General features: G+C 39.0%; 1 protein-coding gene across 3 annotated transcripts in view; it reads left to right on the forward strand.

The window, feature by feature from the left end:
- The window catches only part of AGO3 (Argonaute 3), a 466,191-nt gene that overhangs the window by 332,042 nt on the left and 116,960 nt on the right, over positions 1-17,189 (forward strand). The gene's annotated exons all lie outside the window — the stretch shown is intronic.

Consider the following 17,189-nt stretch of genomic DNA (forward strand, 5'->3'; position numbering starts at 1 on the left):
AGAAAATTTCTGCATCCATTACATCATTTCTCAGCCATGATTCAACTCCTATTACAATATCTGGTAAATATATATCTATTAAATTACTTAATTCTATTCCTTTCTTTACAATACTTCTACAGTTCAACACTAACAATTTTATGTCATCCCTACTTGATTTCCAGTTCCCTGTTCCCTTATCACTGCTCTCTAGGCCACCCTGTTTCCGTGAATGTACCTCCCTATTACCCTTCCAAACAAATTTCCTAACATATACGTACCACTGCGGTTTAAGTGAAGGCCATCTGAGCGCCGATCCCTATCTCCTACCCACCCATTATGATCTATAAATTTTACTCCCAGTTTCCCACATACCCACTCCATAGTCTCATTTAAATCCCCAATCACCCTCCAGTCAGTATCCCTCCTACACAGTATTCCACTAATAACAATCTCCGCTTTCTTAAACTTCACACGTGCTGCATTAACCAGATCCGACACATCTCCAACTATGTTGGTACTTACATCAGTTTGCCTTACGTTGTTCGTACCAACATGAAACACTACCACCTTCTCCTTCCCCTCCTCCCTCTCTTCTACTTTCCTCAACATCTGCCTCAACCTAATTCCTGGATAACATTCTACCGTGGTCCCCTTTCCTCCACACACTTTCCCCACGTGTCTAACGATGGAATCTTGATGGTCCAGTCCTCGTAACACGAACTCTGAACTCTGGGTATAATTAAGGCAGTCCAATCGGTGTGTGCCACACAGTGGTTGTATGGCATGAACCCTTAATTGAATCGATGTGACCTGCGACTATGTCATGGACCGACCTCTAAACTTCTAAGTTACTTTAAAGTCATTGTGTATGATGACCGCAAGGAAAGTGGTGATACAGTGGCATATGGTCCTATTCTAAGTCCCTGAGGTTGATGAACCCATGACCATCCAAGTTTCTAAGCTGAAGGCTAAACACAATTAAGTTACATCGGTTGATGACCAAAGTTTCCACTTTACTAACCCTAGCACATTTACTGCTCAGTCAATCAAAGTCAAATAATGCAACAACAATAACAACGCTCACAATACTTTGTGGCAGTAAAATCCATTACCTTCGGATATGTCCCCTTAATCGTTACGTTATCATTTAAATATTCCCAGAAAAATAAACTAAGATTTCTAGAATGTATCTTCAAGTTATTCGCTTGGTTTAAATTTATTTCACAAATACGGTTTCCACTGAATTTAATAATTACATACATACATACATACATACATACATACATACATACATTATCATTATAGACTGTTATGCCTTTCAGCGTTCAGTCTGCAAGCGTCTGAGAATTTACTAAACGTCGCCACAATCCTCGATTTGCAACGAATGTTGTGGCCTCATTTAGTTCTATACCTCTTATCTTTAAATCGTTAGAAACCGAGTCTAACCATCGTCGTCTTGGCCTCCCTCTACTTCTCTTACCCTCCATAAACAGAGTCCATTATTCTCCTAGGTAACCTATCCTCCTCCATTCGCCTCACATGACCCCACCACCGAAGCTGGTTTATGCGTACAGCTTCATCCATAGAGTTCATTCCTAAATTAGCCTTTCTCTCCTCATTCCGAGTACCCTCCTGCCATTGTTCCCACCTGTTTGTACCAGCAATCATTCTCGTTACTTTCATGTCTGTTTCTTCTGACTTATGAATAAGATATCCTGAGTCCACCCAGCTTTCGCTCCCGTAAAGCAAAGTTGGTCTGAAAACAGACCGATGTAAAGATAGTTTCGTCTGGGAGCTGACTTCATTCTTACAGAATACTGCTGATCGCAACTGCGAGCTCACTGCATTAGCTTTACTACACCTTGATTCAATCTCTCTTACTATATTACCATCCTGGGAGAACACACAACCTAAATGTTTGAAATTATCGACCTGTTCTAGCTTTGTATCACCAATCTGACATTCGATTCTGTTGAATTTCTTACCTACTGACATCAATTTAGTCTTCGAGAGGCTAATTTTCATACCGTACTCATTGCACCTATTTTCAAGTTCCAAGATATTAGACTGCAGGCTTTCGGCACAGTCTGCCATTAAGACCAAGTCGTCAGCATAGGCCAAACTGCTTACTACATTTCCACCTAACTGAATCCCTCCCTGCCATTTTATACCTTTCAGCAGATGATCTATGTAAAATACAAACAGCAAAGGGGAAAGATTACAGCCTTGTCTAACTCCTGTAAGTACCCTGAACCAAGAACTCATTCTACCATCAATTCTCACTGAAGCCCAATTGTCAACATAAATGCCTCTGATTGATTTTAATAATCTACCTTTAATGCCATAGTCCCCCAGTATGGCGAACATCTTTTCCCTCGGTACCCTGTCATATGCTTTCTCTAGATCTACAAAACATAAACACAACTGCCTATTCCTCTCGTAGCATTTTTCAATTAGCTGGCGCATACTGAAAATCTGATCCTGACAGCCTCTCTGTGGTCTGAAACCACACTGGTTTTCATCCAACTTCCTCTCAACGACTGATTGCACCCTCCCTTCCAGGATGCCAGTGAATACTTTGCCTGGTATACTAATCAATGAGATACCTCGATAGTTGTTGCAATCCTTCCTGTTCCCTTGCTTATAGATAGGTGCAATTATTGCTTTTGTCCAATCTGAAAGTACCTTACCAACACTCCACGCTAATTTTACTACTCTATGAAGCCATTTCATCCCTGCCTTCCCACTGTACTTCACACCATTTCAGGTCTAATTTCATCTATTCCTGCTGCCTTATGACAATGGAGTTTATTTACTATCCTTTCCACTTCCTCAAGCATGATTTCACCAACATCGTTTTCCTCTTCTCCGTGAGCTTGGCTGTTTGCATCACCACCATGATGATTTCCTTTTACATTGAGAAGATGTTCAAAACATTCCCTCCACCTCTCCAGTGATTCCTTGGAATCTATTATGAGTTCACCTGAATTACTCAAAACACTGTTCATTTCCTTTTTTTCCTCCCTTCCTAATATTCTTTATTACTGTCCAGAAAGGTTTCCCTGCTGCTTGGCCTGGCCTTTCCAGGTTATTACCAAAATCTTCCCATGACTTCTTTTTGGATTCAACAACTATTTGTTTCGCTCCGTTTCTTTCATCTACGTACCAATCCCTGTCTGCCTCGGCCCTTGTTTGGAGCCATTTCTGATGAGCCTTCTTTTTACGTTTACAGGCTGCTCTCACTTCATCATTCCACCAAGATGTTCGCCTTTTCCCATCTTTACACACAGTTGTTCCTAGGCATTCCCTTGCTGTTTCTATTACAGCATCCCTGTATGCCACCCATTCACGTTCTATATCCTGAACCTGCTTACTGTCTACTGTTTGAAACTTCTCACTAATCATATCCATGTACTTCTGTCTAATTTCCTCGTCCTGGAGACTTTCTACCCTTATTCGTTTGCAGACAGATTTCACTTTCTCTACCCTAGGCCTAGAGATACTTAGTTCACTACAGATCAGATAGTGGTCTGTATCATCGAAAAATCCGCAGAAAACTCATACATTCCTAACAGATTTCCTGAATTCAAGTCTGTTAAGATATAGTCTATTATGGATCTGGTACCCCTTGCCTCCCATGTGTAGCGGTGAATAGCCTTATGCTTGAAGAATGTATTCGTAACAGCTAAACCCATACTAGCACAGAAGTCCAGCAAACGCTTCCCATTCCCATTAGCTTCCATATCTTCCCCACATTTACCTATTAGCCTTTCGTATCCTTCAGTTCTATTCTATTCCCCACTCTCGCATTTAAATCACCCATTAGCACTGTTCTATTCCTGCTGTTGACCCTGACCACGATGTCACTCAATGCTTCAGAAAACTTGTCAACTTTTTCTTCATCTGCACCCTCACATGGTGAATACACGGACACAATTCTTGTCCTAATTCCTCCCACTGACAAATCTACCCACATCATTCACTCATTTACGTGCCTAACAGAAACTACGTTGCGTGCAGTGGTATTCCTGATAAAGAGCCCTACCCCAGACTCTGCCCTTCCCTTTCTAACACCCGTCAAGTACACTTTATAATCTCCTATCTCTTCCTCATTATCTCCCCTTACCCGAATATCACTTACTCCTAGCACATCCAGATGCATCCTCTTTGCTGACTCAGCCAGTTCTACCTTCTTTCTTCCATAAGCCCCATTAATATTGATAGCTCCCCATCGAATTCCATTTCGTTCGCCAAGTTGTTTCACAAGTCCGTGCTCAAATTTGATGGAATTAAATTTATTTTGCTCATGTTTATCATCTGTTGTTATCATGCAGCTGGAAAAAAAATTTACATCATTTATTTCCAGTATTATATCTTGTTTCATGACATGACACTTTAATGTAGTCTAATACTAACGATTATTAATACTTGAATACCCCTAAGTACAAAACCATAAATAACTCGCCATGCAATGTCAACTGTTCTAAAAATCTGCAAGATCATAATTACGTATTCAATTGGATTGAATCGTATTATAAGTATATATATATAGGTACATTTTCATGAACTAAGCAAATACTTGATCATTAATCTATCCTTCAATCTCCGTCAGTGTATGAAACTACAGCACTTGACGTTGTAAACACCGCACCGATCTTCTGAGGCTTGCAAGTTACTTCGGTTGAGCTGCTCGTCTTCGGCTTCTTCATGACTTTAGATCTTCATATTTGAATTGTGTTGTGACTTTGTGCCTGACGGTGTATTCAGTCTGGCTCATTTAACTGTTCTCTGCTTTTTGTGAACATTGTGAGACAGTGCCAAACATCGCCGTGCTGATGCTCGGAAGATTGCGCATTACTTCTTTTAAGTGACTTACATTCCACTTCGTCTGAATTTTACAGTGTCTACCCCCATCATTTTTATATCGCCTCTTCAACGGATATTGTGTGGACTTGACTGTGAACTTCTTTCTTACTTATGCATTGTTTTTCGAGTTATAATTGGCTGATGATGACCCAGACTGGGGTGGAAACCGGTACCATTTCCACTCTTAATTAAATAACAATGTAATCTCTACATCTCTTATTTACTTCTATTGAATAGGTTGAAGAAACCATATTTATTATTTCAATTTAACTGTGATGTCATGTCTTGTCATAACATTCCATAAAGCTTCGTGCACCCGTCACACACAATCATCCATCACTACCACCACTCAATATTTTGGACAACCCTGAAATTGGCTAACCTCGCTCATTATACTCTAACTTCGTTGTTTCAAATATACATTACGATCTCAATTAAACAAATTCACAGTATCTAATAACCTACACATTATTCCCGGATGATATTTTCAACTAGTTCTCGCAAATAATGATCTCCGTTGCCAAGAATGCAGTTTCATTTTTAACACGTAGCAAGCGCACAACCCCGTTATCTTTGTGCGGCGAACTCCAATCAGCTGGCGGCATTGAAAACAAGCGACCCTCCCCCTGTCTGTCAGTTTTAATATGAAACACATGTCTTTTGCCACGCGTGACTTGCTTCTAAGATTGAACCTCTTTGACTTCGCAAAATAGAACAAAATACGATATTCTGACCAAACAAATATGCACGTATATTTACTTTTAAATGTCCTACAATAATTGTACACATCGCAAATTAATACCGGTGTGGATTCTCGCACTCTACTTTCCATCCCAAACATTATAAAATCTTCCTCGGGCTCACACCAAAGTCCCGGGTTCACTACAGGCTTCCAAGCACCTGATTCACAAATCCTATCTCAACTCATACGGCAAATCTAACTCTTGCCTTCAACTCGACGACTCTCACTGACAGAAGAACTTGAATGAAAATCCTTACTAGAATCCACGACGCCTAATAACGCACAATACTTTATTAATGAACAACTTTGCATAAAATGACCTCGTATTTTGCAACTTGGATTGTCACAAAAATGACTGACAAATTTTACTGTTATTTATTGTCACAAAGACGCAGTTTAAACGGACATAGAATATTGTTACACTTCGTGACAAAATCCACCGATCTACATTACTCAACACTACATACAGTGCTTCCACCCGATTGAAAATGGGTAACCATGGATCCCTTTTGCACCAATTCCATCAAAATTCCAACAAACATTTTACGCTGAATAAACATCTTAATTTGACATCACAAAATATGGGCAATAAATTCACGGAAATGACAATCTACTTTGGACGTGATACCACTTTGAAACCCTCATTAATAACTTTTTACATCACACAGCACTCGCAATACTTTAAAAATTTATCCAAGCAGAAAATAGAACAAATTACCTTTCGTCATATTTCTAACATTCACGAAAAAACATGTGGGTGACCAACTGAGTCATAAATACCCATTTCAAATACATTTAAGAGTGACATCATAAAGAAAGATATAGTAGGCAGTAAGATGGCATGTCACCTACCTTATGTTACATCAGTGTCCTTCTTCGGGCTCACCTATGACCCTCTGTCATTTATTTAGCCATTTTTACTTTTCTGGCTGTACATAGAATTTTCTTTTTATATATATATATATATATAATTTATTAAACACATTGTGTACGAGGTATTGATTAATTAAACAAAATTAACATCTATTGCATAGTGTGACAAAGTCAATATCCTGTCTTTGCACTCAATGATATGATACGTGTTGCAAGTTCCTCCACATATGGTGCACTGACATCTGTCGCTGGGGCTGTGGTATCCATTAGTTGAACATATTCGGTGATGTAGTCCATGGGCTGCCACTCTCGTATATAAAAGGCGCAGTTGGTAGTTGGCCTTTTTCCATTCGTTGCTTGTCATCGCTGGGGTGGTGAGGAGTCCGGGATTGATGTCCCTCACTTTCTGTCGCCTATCTTCTAGGAATCTGGTGCTTTGTGGTATTGGTATCAGATTATGAGCTTTCATCAGATCTTCTATAAAGAAGGTTGTGTCTGCCAGGATATACGTTATTCTGTTTTGCATGTATTTTGAGACACAGAGCATTCTTTTCAGGTAGGCTTCAGATTCGAGTATGTGAGGTGGTTCCATATAAGCTGTATGCTGTATGAGGCAATGGGAGGAATCTTTATGATCTTTGATGATTGTGTTTACATTCAAGGCCATCACTGTTAATTTACTCTTTTTTAACATACTTTGGTGCATTATCGTTGTTTTAGATGTTATTGTATAATGTTTTACAAAATCATTTTTCAACATTCTAACCTATAACTTATAAGATTAGAATGACTCCATATGTATTCATTTTAAGATTGATACAGGCTGATGATGCCCGTAAGGAGGGTGAAACATGTACCATTGACTTTTATGTATTAAGATGTACAATATAATAGGTTAGGATCCACCTTTCAATACTCCGTAATAAGATGGTAAGAAGTAGTTACAACCTGTTTAATGGGACCGGTTTCAACACATTTTAAGTGTCATCATCAGCCAATTTTCGAAGATCTTAAAACAACTAGCACATTGAATACAGGCAAAAAATTAACAATGTATCATAACGTAGCAATTCAGTAAATGTTCAAAACATTTACTGAATTGCTACGTTATGATACATTGTTAATTTTTTGCCTGTATTCAATGTGCTAGTTGTTTTAAGATCTTCGAAAATTGGCTGATGATGACACTTAAAATGTGTTGAAACCGGTCCCATTAAACAGGTTGTAACTACTTCTTACCATCTTATTACGGAGTATTGAAAGGTGGATCCTAACCTATTATATTGTACATCTTATTTCTCTATTCAATACGGAACAATAATGAAGTTTTTAACTTTAAATTTTATGTATTATGTATAAAATTTTGACCATATGAAATAGTGGATCATTTTGTATTGTATTGTATTGAACAGGTGGACTTATAATATTGTAATAATATTTGAGACATAAGCAATCTTTATGTCGAATAGTCTCAGGGCTGTTGTGACGGATAGTAGATTCAGTTGTTTCCTGGAAATAAAGCATTTAAAAAAAAAGTCCCTTTCATTCGGCGTCTTCGTTGATCGCACTCGACTAATTGTATTTATTACCCGCACACAAATTACTTTTATTCACAATGTTACAAATTTTACCAAACTACTTCGGTACCTTGACCGTCCTTTTTATCACATTATTATTATCTTCACATAGAGTCAAGACCCAGCCACATTGGCAGAATCTAGGTTTGTAGTACTTAGTCTTCTTTTGATGAACGATTTACTTTCAGAGTTCAACCCTCTTTCTCACGCTTCGATGATACAAATGCAGGGGTTTCAACATGGCGTCCCTTCTTATTTATAGACGTTACCCCCTTTCTCCAGGCATTTTTCCTTTGCCGCCAAGAAAACTTGCGTAACTTCTCCGACTTAAATGAACTGTATTTATGAGTTTTTGATGTAACCACATACTTGTTAACTCATTAGCAGTAGTGTTCATGAACATTTAAAATTTATTCTCATTAAATTAACCATTAAATGACCTCATTTGACAGGCGCTATTTTCTGTCGACTTAGCGTGGGTAAGCTAGGCACGCGTGTCCTTCTGAAATAATCCACAGAAATAGCTTAGCAGTCTCAAATCCATCTTACTAAAGACCAATTGTCTTATAGATAAATACAGGTTCCTCATTATACTGCGTTCACCACTAATTCTTTCATTTAAATGTATTTATTCAACTTAAACTTTCTTCTGTATCCTTCCACATTCGACACGTGCGGATGACGTTACATCTCAGAGCGTGGGACAGAAGGTAGCTACCCCCCCCCTGCCACGTGTTGCTTCTTGAGATATATAAAAATTCGAACTTCTTATTACAATTGACAATTTAATACTTAAAATTCTTAGGGCACAAAGGTCATGGGTTCAGTATGTATCTGTCCAGGTCAAAGAAAACCCGGACAATTTCATGTTGGTTGTGCCGGGATTCAAATCATGAATCTTCTGGTATCGTAGCAGGTTGCTGAAAGAAAAACCCTATCTATTTTATTTGCGAAAAGGGTTCCTATCACCTAAATTCATTAATTACCTGGCCCTACGGCCGAACAATTTCTTCGTATACGGAAAAAACATAACGCATTTAGCACTCCCTTGTAACAGAGAATACGATTTTGGTTGAGGGTCTGCCTTTTACCATAATACTGTTCTCCCCTCAGCCATACATTTCAAAGTGACAGCCGAAACAGATGGGAAATCACGCACACCTGTCTTCTTCCGCTCACAAGTTCCCTTTTAAAATCTCAACCCTGCATGACCTCACAAAATACTCTAAACTTCTCATTCCATTGAAAACAAATCACATGCTTTTAAACTTCTCAAATAAATGACCGTAGCAATACCCTTTGGTAAGACAGCAAATCACAACTTTAAATAACTAGATCGTTAACAGGGATCTTCCCACTAATTCATACTGACACAGACTCAAGAAATACAGACCAAGGTTCGCGACCTGAACACGCCGAAGAATAACTAACAAAAAAAAAAAAAAAAAAAAAAAAAAAAAAAACGCTCTTAAACTCGATCAGTCATATAAGAAATATTATATACTTCTTTAAAATGCAGGGGGTTAGAGGACTTAACATAAAATGCTTTTTTATGGAAATCCCTTTCTAATTGGAGGTTGTAGATTCGAATCCCAGTGTCGTTCGTAATACATCATACAGCATATCTGTATCCGAGGACCTTATGCTACAAATCTAATACTAATTTGACCTTTAAAAGAAAATGTATCCAGTGCATTCCTTCTTCAAAAGAAAAATACATGCATTAATTATACTCTATTTACATGCAGTGTCTGTAGGCCTACTATATATCCAATCACCTTAATCTTTAACCTAACGCACTCACAAAGTAAATTTTAAAGTGTCTATTCTAAAAATTAAAAATAGACTGTACATCTGACCCGCTCCCAGAATGAATTATACGATCACTGTAACCTAATGATTAAAGTGGATTAATTACACCAATTTCCCCATGATTTCTAGCAAATCAACAACATTAACTCACTCAACAAGCTTCCTACTCTAAGCCCTTAAATATAATTTTTTTTAAAAATACATCCTAATGTACTATTGACCTATTTACAATCTACACATTCATAATTACTAATAATGGAATTATGCACTTATATGGTGTCTTCCGCTCGAGCCTCGGGTAGGCCCATGCTGGGAGACTTTAGACCTCCATATCAGCAACGATCATCACTGGTATACCAAGGTTCCAGAGCTGGGTAGCTGTTTCTTGGAACATGGTTGATCTCTCGTACTCCACTGAAGACACTGTTACACCAACAAAGTATTATCCACTCATGAACTTCATGTTACAATCACACTTTATAGTGATTTCAGGGCTACCATCACGCACAGAAGTTATGCCCTATTATATATTAAACAATAATCACAAACCGTTTTAAATGTTATAGAAATTATTCTATATTTGTTTGCTCTCAAACACATACATTTGTGAATTGTTTTCTGAATACAACCTTATATCTCTCAAATCATCCCCGGACAAAGGAACTGATTCTGGTGATGAGTGACGTGGAGCAAGCTCCGAGGCTATTTCCCGACTGAAGTGGAGTGCGCCTCCGGATGGTCTGTTTATTAAGACTAGCACAAGATGGCTGACCATAGACTCCTCCCAGAGAGAATATCAATCTATTCTGTTGATATTGTGAATATCAGTGAAGCATTGCCCTCAAGAGGTAGCTAAACATATTCCATGAATCTTGATTGTATGCGGAAACGATTCCGATCGTAAACTTTCTTGCAATATCCATAGCATCGTCCCTGCCTCTTAAGCATTTGCAGGATTCCCCGCGACAGGCCATGTGTTCCGTGTATCGCGTGGGGACGCTTTCTTTATGTGATAGTCACTACTCCATAATTTAAATTCCACGGGATATTTAGCATACCCCTTCCGGACAATCTCTCTACATAATTTCGAAGATGCATGTAGTGTCATTTTATCTCCTAATCATAGTATAATTTGAATTTAATCTCACCCAAACTTTTCGTCCCGTTAGGCTGGCTCCCCACATAACTTTTCTGTGCGGAATGTTGGCTAACTGCGATTTTCGCCCCCACGGTATTATCACATGGTACGCGATCGAGACCTGCCCTCTTCTTTTTCCGTCACACAGTTATCTCTATCGCACTTGCTCCTTAGATGGAACTTCCCATGGTTTTCAGTGCTCACGCGCTTCTCCTCTCGGATCCGCGCGCGCCAAACACAGAACATGTTTAATAAAATTTTGAATGTATGTGCCTGGATCACTAATTCATGGCTCTGATACAGCATAGTATGATATCTTTTGACATCACTAACATGTACTCCAACACACCAATAGATGAATCCATTAAAATTATCAAAAATCTTCTTAAAGAAAACACTTCTCTACAGGGAAAAAATAAAAATAAAAAAATTATTAGCCTTATTAGAACAACACTACACCAAAATTGCTTTGCATTCAACGACAAAATCCATTGCCAAAAAGAAGGGTTAGCCATGGGCTCACCATGATCAGGTATAATAGCAAACATTTTTCCAAATAACTTCGAAAACATCTTCTTAATGGGTCAGCGTTCAAAAGGAGTCTTACACTGGAGCAGATACATGAATGACGTCATGTGCATACATGATAATGACATCACTAATGCACACCAGTTATTAAACACACTAAACTCTACACAGGTCCATCAGTTTCACACTGGAGTCAGAAACTAACAAGAAAATAAACTATTTAGACATCACAATCAACAGGAATAATGACAACCTATCTTACAAAGTATACAAAAAGCCCACTCGGACGTCGCACACTATTGACGAGTCGAACCACCCATACACACACAAAATTGCAGGACTGAATACAATGATACACAGGGCTATTTCCATACCAATGAGCACAGTGGATTTCAGTGAAGAGGCACAAATCATTAAAGAAAACAACCACCCTCCAGGCACAGTAGTTAAACTATTAAATAAACATAAGAAAAATCACTGGGAAACCACCACACGACATAGAAAAATACGTGGTTCTCAACTACGTTAACAATAACACACAAGGTAGCTAATATTTTCAAGAAACAAGGTTTAAAAGTAGCCTTTAGAACGAATAACACACTACAGAGATACATCAGCAAGTGAAACCTAAACAAAAAGGACCCATTCTCAAAGTCAGGAGTATATGAACTCAAGTGTCAAGAACCTAACTGCAATGCCACGTACATAGGTCAAACGAAACGTAATTTCCACAGAAGATACAAAGAACACAAAAACGCGGTCAGATATAATCGGCATTCAGCCTCCGGGGAGCACATATATGACTGTTCACACCATTTCACAGACATCAACACTGATCTAAAAATTTTACACATCGAAAATAAAAGTAAATCTTTGAATATAAAGGAAGCAATCAAAACTTACATCGCAGAAAATGCTAACATAAGTAACCATACATACTCAAAATATTCCCCTCCCTTCGCTCTATTGATCTAAAATCTGGACAACACTTGCTCATTAAATTAGCTTTTATCATAATAACAACATTTAATAGTTGATCTCTATTTCAATTCCTTACTTTAATCGCCTAAAATCATTAATTTGCATTCATCCATGTGACATAAAAGTACATTTTAACATGAAGTTGGTTAATAACCTTCTCTCCCGTCTCAAGGGTGACAGAAGGTTCCACTGCGCTCCACTCACTCTGCCCTACTTCCCCCTCCCCTCTCCACGGTACAGTATACACTATTTTAACATTCAATAGGAGAGATCCACAACGCTCCCCACGGCTCTTCACAGCCTCTCCCATGCTACCTCTCCCCGAGCAGTGTGCTTTACCTAAAACTTTCCATGACCACAGTCCTGAAATAGTGTTTGGTGACAACGGACTTAGCATCAGCAGTCTAGATAAGTATGCAAGTTTTTTATTATATTAATACTGTAAATTTATTTTTTGTCATTACTGGTTCATGTTATCACTAAACTCTCTATCATGGACAATTTTGTATGTATGTACGTATGTTCAGTCTGTCAGCGTTGCCGCTGGTGGGATCCTCAACAGCTCTGCCATCAGCTGTCATAGATGGCCTAGGCATCACTGTAGAGGCGTACGAGGGAAATGAGGAGTGAGGTAGTTTCCCGTTGCTTTCCTCACACTGACAATTTTTTTTTCACAATGTAAACAATACGGTACATATATAAGCATGTTTTAAGTGATTTATTAGAATCTGAGGATGTTCTTGTAGACCGGAACATTTCATTCTTTGTATATTAGTGTATTTTTACAGGTATGGTTTTTTTTTTTGTTTTTTTTTTTTTTTTTTTTACAAGCGAATGGACCACTAAGGATGTCGCTACAACTTCATTTCTTTCTCTTCCTGTGGAGTTTTCTGTGTCCGATACTCCGTCATGCGTTTGCTGGCCTGCTTGAATGGAATAATATCAATAATATCAGTATCAGTAAGACCTGCTTCCGTTGTTCATCTGTCCAGGCTCTTCCGGTCTTCCTAGTTCTTCCTGCGGCTTGAAACCTTCAAAATTCTTCAGTGTATTCCTAAACGTATTCCTTTCTAAGAGCTGGTCTTCCAAGATGCTTAACCTTTCCACATCCTTCTTCGTTTCCTTAATCCATGCTGTAGTGGTCTTTTTTCTCCAGAAGTAATCAACTATCTGTTTGGTAAGTTGCGTTCATTCTGTATAGATGTCCAAGAAACGCCAACCTCCTTTTCTTCATGGTCTCCGAGATTCTTTCCACCTTCTGGTAAACTTCTTTCTTACTCCAAAGTTTCCATCCGCTTTCAGTTTGGACAGCTCCCTTAATTTTTCTGAGGATTCTTCTTTCCAGGACCTCTAGCTTCTCCAGCTTGTAGTTCATGGACAGGCATTCACTGGCATACAGGCATTCTGTTTTGACCACGGTGTTGTAATGTTTTAATTTGGAATTCCAAGATAAGCACTTCTTATTGTAGATGTTTTTTGTCAAGCCATATGCTCTCTCCATTTTTGAGATCCGATCTTCCACTGCAGCTTTTTCTAGTCCATTCTCCTGTATCGTCTCACCAAGGTACTTGAACTTCTTGACCCTTTCTATCCGTGCTATCTCTGTTTCCAGGAATTTTGGTCCATCTTCGATGTTCGTCATGAATTTGGTCCTTTCTGCTGAGATCCTCAGTCCTGTTTGGCTGGCGATTCTTTCCAAGAGGTTAATCTGGATGGTTACGACCTCTGGACTTTCTGATAGTATAGCAAATTCGTTAGCAAAAGCCAAGCAGTTGACTTTAATCCCACCTGATTTTCTCCCTAGACAGATCGGGATTATCCCTTGATGTTCAAGTTCTGAGTTCCATATTCTCACTATCTTTTCTAGGACATAGTTGAATAGGAGTGGGGATAGTCCATCCCCTTGCCTCACGCCTGTTTTGATTTCAGATGATTGTGAGAGATGCCCGAAGAATTTTACCTTGGAGGTTGTGCCTGTTAGGGTCTCTTTGATTATATTTGCCAGTATGGTTTTGACTCCAAATTCCTTAATGATCTTATCTAAAGTCTCTCTGTCCACCGAATCAAAGGCTTTTTTGAAGTCTATAAACGACACCACAATTTTCTTACCACTCAACATTCTGTGGCGGAGTATTGTCTTCAGGTTGAATATTTGTTCGATACAGGAGCGGCCTTTCCTAAACCCTGCTTGGTATTCCCCTAGTTGTTGGTTCAGATTCGCTTCTATTCTATTAACAAGCAGTTTTGAGAGAATTTTATTGACGATCGGGAGGAGGGACACGCCTCTATAGTTGTTGACATCCTGCTTGTCCCCTTTTCTTATGCAGCGGATGGATAAGTGCTGTTTTCCATTCTTCTGGGATTGTCTCCTTCTCCCAGATTTTCTTGATGATTTGGTGAAGATCATCTAAGATTTCCGGTTCTGCCCATTTCAACATTTCTGCCGTTATTGAGTCCTCTCCACTTGCCCTGTTGTTTTTGAGGTTTTCAAGAGCTTCCTTGACTTCATCCTTTGTTGGTGGTTGGTCATCTTCTGAGTTCTCTGGTATGTCTGGAAATTCTAGTTTAGAGGTTGGGGAAGGACAGTTCAAGAGAGTGTAGAAGTATCTGGGTATTATCTCAAAGTTTTCTTGGTTGTTCAGTCCTATTTTAACCCATTTGTTTCTGAAGCTCAAAGTTGTTGCTTGGTATCCTTTGAGTTTTCTCTTGAAGGTCTGATAAAAGTCTCTGGAATTGTTCTTGACAAAGTCGCTCTGGATCTCTTCCAGTTGAGCTCTTTCAAATGATCGTTTAGTCCTTCGAAATATCCTGGATGTTTCTTTCCTCTGTTGCCTGAATTGTTCCATTTGTTCCTTTTTTCTGGAGCATTTCCGTTTTCTCCATTTCTCGGACCTCTCCCTGAGAGCTTCCTCGCACTCTTCATTCCACCATATTTCTCTTTTCCTCCTAGCCTGTCCGAGTGTTTTCTTTGCGGCTTCGTTGATTCCTGTGCATAGTTCTTGCCACTTCCCCTTTCTGCTGGGCCGGATTTCGTCCCTGAAGTTTCTAATGATGTCCTCAGTGATGTTAATTTTGTGTGTGTTGTATCTCATTATTTTAGATGGGTCTCTCTTTTGTCCTATTGGGAGAAAACGGATTTTAACTTTGGAGAGAGTGGTCTGAATCTAATTCACGTTCCTAATCACTTTGATGTTCATCACCTCCTTTGAGTTTTTCCTTGTTATAGCTACGTGATCCAATTGGAATTCCCCTAGTTCGGGATTCGGAGATACCCATGTCTTTGATTTTCTCGGGAGTATCTTGAAGTGTGTTGACAAGTTTCAACTGAAAAGCTTTGCAGAATCCAATGAGCCATTTCCCATTCTTGTTTGTCCTCTTATGTGCTGGATATTTCTCTACGATGTCTCTGTACTTTCATTCCTTCCCAATCTGTGCGTTGAAGTCTCCCAGCAGGATTTTTACGTTGCTCTTGGGTATCTGGGTGATTTCAGCTTCCAGAAGATCCCAGAAGTCATCAACTTTCTGTGGCTTCTTCCTTGATGTCTTCGTTGATTGGGGCGTGACAGTTGATGAGAGTGTATGTTTATAGTGTTATAATTTATATTGTAATTGCAGTGTGTTTGACAGACTGAAAAGTTTTTGTTACACCTATGTTCCTTATGGAATAACCATAGTATTGTATAATAAATTTACCAGTAGATTTTATGATTAAATTATATAATTGTGTCGAGGACACAATAAGTGAAATATTTTTGTCAGTGTGGCTTAAGATGACCTAGATTAAGGTTGGAATTAGTACCACTGTGTGATGGTGTTGTATGATCAGATGGACATTCTTTATCATCCTATTGTAATTGTAAAATGATGAACCAATGTATCACGTACCAGTAGTTATCAGAACATGTATGAACTGAAGGAATGGCGTGCTTCCTCCGCCAGTATTCAGGCAGGTTCCCTTAGCTCGTACGCAGCAGTAGATGAGTGTCAGCAGAAGAACAAACAATTGTTAATGTAATGTTATTGTTGATAAATTTTATGGGCTTTCAATATTATACTGTAGTTCTTCACGTTAATTATCTGCTGACTTCATGATATTAGGGCATCCAATGTAAAGCGGGTCCTCCCTCGTCCTTTCATGACTTACTCTCGTCGTATTCTTCAAGGGATCATTCCTTCACTTTTTTGACAGTATGGACAGCTCTACTCAGGGAGTGGTGACCATGCCCATGAGAGTCCCAGTGTGTAGCATCTGGTAAGAGTCACAGCTCAGAGTTACGACTGAAGACCTCAGTGGAGATGGGCTTAAGTACAGAGTCGGTGGCGGAAGAAGCAACTCAGTGCTTGGGTTGAATAAAAGTTATCCATATCAAAGTTGGAAGCAGATATCAGCCATAGCATCTGTACCTCAGAGTTGGCTATAACAGCGACTGTCCCCTATGTTAAGGGCGGTTGATGAATAGCCTAAAACAGCACTGAGAAAGGCAAAGGGAAACCATCTCAATTAATTTTCCCATATATATTATGATTAGACCTGCCAATTGGTAGAACATAATGACGATTTTGCTAGTCATCTTCACAGTTTTCCTTGTTGATATACCATTTTTCACCTAATAGTCACGGCAAAAACCACCAACATTGCAAGTTAACATCCCTTGTTAGGGATGCTCGGAGTTGATATAGACTAAGCTAC

This window comes from Anabrus simplex, chromosome 1 (genome assembly GCF_040414725.1).
Source record: "Anabrus simplex isolate iqAnaSimp1 chromosome 1, ASM4041472v1, whole genome shotgun sequence".
Classification (NCBI taxonomy): domain Eukaryota; kingdom Metazoa; phylum Arthropoda; class Insecta; order Orthoptera; family Tettigoniidae; genus Anabrus; species Anabrus simplex.